Source organism: Sycon ciliatum, chromosome 9 (assembly GCF_964019385.1).
Source record: "Sycon ciliatum chromosome 9, ocSycCili1.1, whole genome shotgun sequence".
NCBI classification, from domain to species: domain Eukaryota; kingdom Metazoa; phylum Porifera; class Calcarea; order Leucosolenida; family Sycettidae; genus Sycon; species Sycon ciliatum.
The window spans coordinates 10,378,554-10,385,310 of record NC_088651.1 but is presented as its reverse complement, the minus strand read 5'-3'; positions in this window follow the sequence as shown (position 1 = coordinate 10,385,310).

The following is a 6,757-nucleotide window of genomic DNA, read 5'->3' as shown; positions in this document are numbered from 1 at the left end:
CCACCACGTCCCCGACCTCCACCCCTAGGTGGTGTCGCGCTTATATACAGTTTCAAAGAATGCCAGTGAAAACATGACCATGACTCCGATGAGCGTACGGCCAGGCAGGCCCAAGCCAAGGCCCGGGCGCTGGCCAAGGCACGTAGCACAGTAGATCTACGCACGAGGCCTTCATGTACTGATGTAAGCGAAAACTGATAAGATCATCGCGTGTCAGCAAAGGAGTGATAGTGTAGCCACCACGTCCACGACCAACCTACTTGTTCTTGAGCATTGAGCAAAGAAAAAAGGCAACAGGTCTAGCCACCACGTCCCCAACATCCACCCTATGTCAGTATGTGGTATCGCGCTTATAGTTATACCGTCTACCATGGTCTACGCGGCTCAAAGGATGTAAGTCACTAAGTCAGTAAGTGGAAACCTGAAACACGATCATAGAGTTCCGGCAGGACTTTCCACCTTCATCAAGGCCTCGTGCGCACGGCCGCGGGCGCAGGCCTCGGCGCTACGCGCCTTGGCCTGCGCCCTTGGCCGTATGCACTCGGCCTTGATTCAGCCATAAAGTCCTGCCAGAACTCTATGATTGTCTACTTCTGTGTTACCGTGGTCGCACCGCGCATGTAATTGTTACGCAGGTACATGTACATGGAAGTCAGAACCAAAACTGATCATGAGGTGATGGCCACATTCCTGAGTACGAGTCGTGCACATGTAGAGGGGACGGTTTCAAATAGGACACCGGTTGCAAACCGGAACGGACTCAATATTCACTTTCTCTCTTGGTATTTTGATTAGAAAACATATGTCACAGCGAGACTACTATGTGTTATACTCCGAGCCAAAATTTCATGGCTCTGCGATGACCAGAAGCGCCATATCAAGCAGGTGAGTTTTTGACGTGTTGCTTCGCACTGCGACTTGAGTTTTACGACTTTCGAAAAATCAACTTCTTGTCGCAGGTAAACAGCGGCTCGCCTCTCGCCAATAAAGCACCGCATACCAATCAAAACTAATGGAAGCACACACAAGGCTTATTGTTACTCTATACTGGCCGTCGTGGAGCGATAGCAATTACCTAATTTCAGACCCAGAGTGAATTTGACGTGCACTCTAAAACGTGTCCGGTTTGGAGCCACCTCTGATTTGAACTTTTTTGAAGCGAAAAATTGGGCAACTTGGAGGCAATGGGTCAACACAAAGGCCTGGCTCAGTTCGATTGACTCTGGCCCCAGAGCAAACTTCAACATGCCAGTTTCCTTCCACAAACATATTTCGAGTGAAAAATCAACGCTGATGAACGGTTTGGGTCTATACAAATTTGGCTGTCAAAACGTCCCGGTATCGAGCCGTCTCCTCTACACCACTTCCCCCACACGCCCTCTAGTATACACGATTCGCACCCTTGGCGTGCTCAGTGCTTCTGCGAATCTGCGGCCGCTAGCTACACTGTGCTACACTGTTCGCACGCTTCGCTTGCTCAGGGCAGCGCTGCTCCGCAGCGCTTCAGCGTGAAAGACACACACACGTCACAGGTGCCTCTTCTTTATACTTATACTTATATAGCATGACTAAGGAGCGTGACACACACACACACACACACAGACACACGTCACAGGTGCCTCTTCTTTATAAGTAAAAATGTACTGCAACGGCCCGGATACCATGTCCATGCCATATCGCGCCAGGCCATGCAGAAAGGCAAAAGAGCAAAAAAGCTGTACACGCAGCAGCCCCACCCAAGTAAAAAATATTTTAAAATAATCAACCACAATAACAGTTACAGTCATTTACCATGATATACAATGAAAGAAGAAGAAGAAAAAGTAGCAAAAGGTCGGGTTGCGTCAGAGTGTCTGGAGTGTGTGAAGAATCAAACTTCAGTTTGATCTAGAAGTCATACGAAGTACACTCTCAACTGAGCCGACCCACCAGCTGGTTCTCATTACACTCTCTTGTACTAGTTATCAGGGGCGGATCCAGGAGGGGTTCCGCGGAACCCCCTACATTTCGTAAGCTTATGTACTACTGCTAGTACTGCACTGGCAACCATACGCGCACGCGCGTCCATGTACATGTAGATCTACATGTGGCCGACTGAGCTACAGTCGTCCCTCTCTAATCCGGCACCTTTTGCAACAGCATCTGTTACTATAGTAGTCTATTTTTGCTCTAGTTATGTCACATGTTCACAGACAGACACGCAAAGCATGACCCATGTCACTCGTTTACTTCAGCTTGTTAGTTTCAGCCGGCATGAAGCCGGCATTGAAGGTATAAAAGCAAGACACCTATAGCAGGCGCGTCGGAACGAGTTTGGAAGTGGGGCGGCCATGGAAGGGGGGTCCGGGGGTCCTCCCCCGGAACAAAAAAATTTTCAAAAATTAAAGCCAATTGCAAGCATTTCCGGGCATTTGGTGCCATTTCAGTGTACGGTAACTACAATGAAAGACTTTTTGATTCTGCAAAAAACCAAGAAGATGCTACGATCGGGGACAAACATTACCCTCCCCGGGGAAAAAAATTCAAAAATTGAAGCCAATTGCAAGCATTCCCAGGCATTTGGTGCCATTTCAGTGTACATGGACTTTTGATTCTGCAACAAACCACGATCGGGGACAAGGATTTGCCACGTTTGCGCTGAGATCATCGCGCTTTGTTGCAGTGTGCTAAAAAAAAAAAAAAAAAAAAAAACGGCCGAAAAAGTGGGGCGGCCATGGCCGCCCCGGCCGGTGCGGTTCCGACGCCCTTGTATAGGGCCTAGGGTGGTGAATGGGGACGTGGTGGACTCAGCTTGTGAGTTTCAGCAGCTCCGTGCTGGAGCAGGACCATGATATTTCTCAGAGTAAGGCTCAAACGTGAGTGCTCAGAACCTGCAGCCTTACTAGGGCTTGTGGACGTCTTCTTTCCTTGTGTGCTTTTCGCAGCGAGAAACAGGACCAGCTGCTAGGTCGGTTGGCGTTTCTGGTCTCCCTACAGACATCCAAGGCAGTAGCGAGCAAATAATTTGGGAGACGGGAGACCAAATTTTTGATGTTGTCCAAGTCAAGGACTTCGAGAACTGGTAAATGCGCATGCGCGGCGCAATGCAGTATGACTCCAGATCTTGACCGCGTACCGGCTGACTGAAGTTCTTGACCGGTTAACCCTTTAGAGCCTAAATTATTTCAGGAGAAGCATGAAATTCACAAACTCACATTTTCATCTGACTCTAATTTCGATATCCTTTGGAGTATTCCAACAATCTCGGGCTATGGAAAGCTCTCTCCAAGACGAACACAGCCATACCCAGTTCTCAATTGATAGAGTCGTAGGAGTAACGCCGCAGCGCGATCTGAGCGCTCCAATGCCAGACCTGCGAGCGCGGTACTAAATTCTCAGCCATTTCAACAATATCGATCGCAGAACGGTCAATTTTTTTTGCAGGAGAGAGCTTCAAAATGCAGCTTGAAAATGACGTATGCCAGTCGTGCACGCGTCGCCAGCGAGTCAGGGAAAATCCCTTGCTGGCGTTTCAAATAACGCCGCGCGAGCCGACTCGCCCACGCGAATTTCGTTTGAGTGTCGTAACTCTGCGCCATGACCTCGGATCGTCTTCGGGTTTTTTGGAGCCGACAGCTGAGGCTTGTCTGATACGATTAGACCTTTCGTTTGTTGAATTCGAACAAGGATTGACTGAATCACGAAAGTTTGAAGTCACCTCAGCATGCACTGTACAGTCTGGCGGATATATCCGCCCTATACTGGCTATAGGCGTTATAGGGTTAAGCGGTCAAGATCGACTGATCTTGACTGCTTATTCTGGTCGCCCATTGGCCGTCACCTGGCAACAAGCACGTGCCGTGTATGAAGTAATAGTAATACAGTACTAGTACATTATTAAATTTTGTTGGTGTCTCATTTGTTATTTGAAAGTATGTACTGCAACGGCCCGGATACCATGTCCATGCCATATCGCGCCAGGCCATGCAGAAAGGCAAAAGAGCAAAAAAGCTGTACACGCAGCAGCCCCACCCAAGTAAAAAATATTTTAAAATAATCAACCACAATAACAGTTACAGTCATTTACCATGATATACAATGAAAGAAGAAGAAGAAAAAGTAGCAAAAGGTCGGGTTGCGTCAGAGTGTCTGGAGTGTGTGAAGAATCAAACTTCAGTTTGATCTAGAAGTCATACGAAGTACACTCTCAACTGAGCCGACCCACCAGCTGGTTCTCATTACACTCTCTTGTACTAGTTATCAGGGGCGGATCCAGGAGGGGTTCCGCGGAACCCCCTACATTTCGTAAGCTTATGTACTACTGCTAGTACTGCACTGGCAACCATACGCGCACGCGCGTCCATGTACATGTAGATCTACATGTGGCCGACTGAGCTACAGTCGTCCCTCTCTAATCCGGCACCTTTTGCAACAGCATCTGTTACTATAGTAGTCTATTTGTGCTCTAGTTATGTCACATGTTCACAGACAGACACGCAAAGCATGACTCATGTCACTCGTTTACTTCAGCTTGTTAGTTTCAGCCGGCATGAAGCCGGCATTGAAGGTATAAAAGCAAGACACCTATAGTATAGGGCCTAGGGTGGTGGATGGGGACGTGGTGGACTCAGCTTGTGAGTTTCAGCAGCTCCGTGCTGGAGCAGGACCATGATATTTCTCAGAGTAAGGCTCAAACGTGAGTGCTCAGAACCTGCAGCCTTACTAGGGCTTGTGGACGTCTTCTTTCCTTGTGTGCTTTTCGCAGCGAGAAACAGGACCAGCTGCTAGGTCGGTTGGCGTTTCTGGTCTCCCTACAGACATCCAAGGCAGTAGCGAGCAAATGAGCAAGAGGAGACGGGAGACCACATTTTTGATGTTGTCCAAGTCAAGGACTTCGAGAACTGGTAAATGCGCATGCGCGGCGCAATGCAGTATGACTCCAGATCTTGACCGCGTACCGGCTGACTGAAGTTCTTGACCGGTTAAGCGGTCAAGATCGACTGATCTTGACTGCTTATTCTGGTCGCCCATTGGCCGTCACCTGGCAACAAGCACGTGCCGTGTATGAAGTAATAGTAATACAGTACTAGTACATTATTAAATTTTGTTGGTGTCTCATTTGTTATTTGAAAGTATATACTGCAACGGCCCGGATACCATGTCCATGCCATATCGCGCCAGGCCATGCAGAAAGGCAAAAGAGCAAAAAAGCTGTACACGCAGCAGCCCCACCCAAGTAAAAAATATTTTAAAATAATCAACCACAATAACAGTTAGTCATTTACCATGATATACAATGAAAGAAGAAGAAGAAAAAGTAGCAAAAGGTCGGGTTGCGTCAGAGTGTCTGGAGTGTGTGAAGAATCAAACTTTGACAGTTTGATCTAGAAGTCATACGAAGTACACTCTCAACTGAGCCGACCCACCAGCTGGTTCTCATTACACTCTCTTGTACTAGTTATCAGGGGCGGATCCAGGAGGGGTTCCGCGGAACCCCCTACATTTCGTAAGCTTATGTACTACTGCTAGTGTCATATCCGGCAATGCTACAACTGTGACTTTTCCTACTCATGACTAGATGTATGTTATTATTATTGTTGGCCGCGAGCATCATGCATGCAGAGCTGTCCTAACGTATCCCCTTACCTCTACATCTGTGTACTTGTTGTAATGTACTAGTAGTAGTATTGTACTATTGATCCACGCCGCCATCATCTTGCCTCTAGCTCTCCCCTGACAAATCAGTTGGTGACAGTGCGACATATTCTTACCTGTCACCGTCGTTATGGTCTGGTGCGCATATACATGTACGTCCGTACTAGTACTGAGTACTCTTAGTCCCGCTGATGACAACATAGGACCTCACCGTATAGCCGGTGCTATTGCTGTTGCACTGAACAATACATTAGCAGCGTAACTGCTTCTCAGCTGGCATTGTCGTTCGCTATTGCATTATAACCCGCGCTGATGTTTACTTCATGTTTTTAGCTAAGCTTACAATAGGAGGTGTTCGTAGCCGCTAGGGTCACTTCTCGTTTCTCCCTCTTCTTGTCCGGGGCAACGAGAGAGCTTGGAAGCTCAGGGCCCTACGCTATGCTTTGTTACTTAGCTCATCGTGCATGTTGTGGGAACTGATGGAAATGTTTCCTGGGAAGGCGCTGACTCTGCCGAGCACGCGCGTTCTGGAGTCGACGGGATCACTCTGCCGACGTTTCCTGTGACCGGCGCTGACTCGCCCGTTCACGCCTATTTTGGAAACGACGGGATCTCTCTTCCAAAGTATGTTTTTGCTGACGCATCCTATCACCTATTCGGCAACTAACATCCATTCTAATTTCATTTCCTCCTCGTCTCCCTATTTCTTTCCAGAAAGTCTCTCTATACATCAGGGAGTCGTACTGTATTGGCAGCTACCCTAACGGGTCACGCCGCCCACCACCCAAGCATGGGTATGATGAGGGACAGTGGCAACAGAAACAAAAAAACAGCAAGCAGGGAGAGAAAGCAAGAGAAAGACGGCGATAGTAGTACATCTGGTGTGCGACGTATAGAAAAGAGAGATGACAAGAGATGCGCACAATATAGGAAACAATAATTATTTTTGCAGTTCCGAAACAATCAACCAGGTGATGGAGTGTGGGCACCCGAAGTCCCACCTGGACTTCACTGGAAGAACATCCCACGCAGGGATATCAGCGATAGGCCAAGCGTTGAAAAACAGCCATGAGGACACATCGTCTAGAAGTCCACCGCGCTCGAACTGAAATTGCAGGTTCAA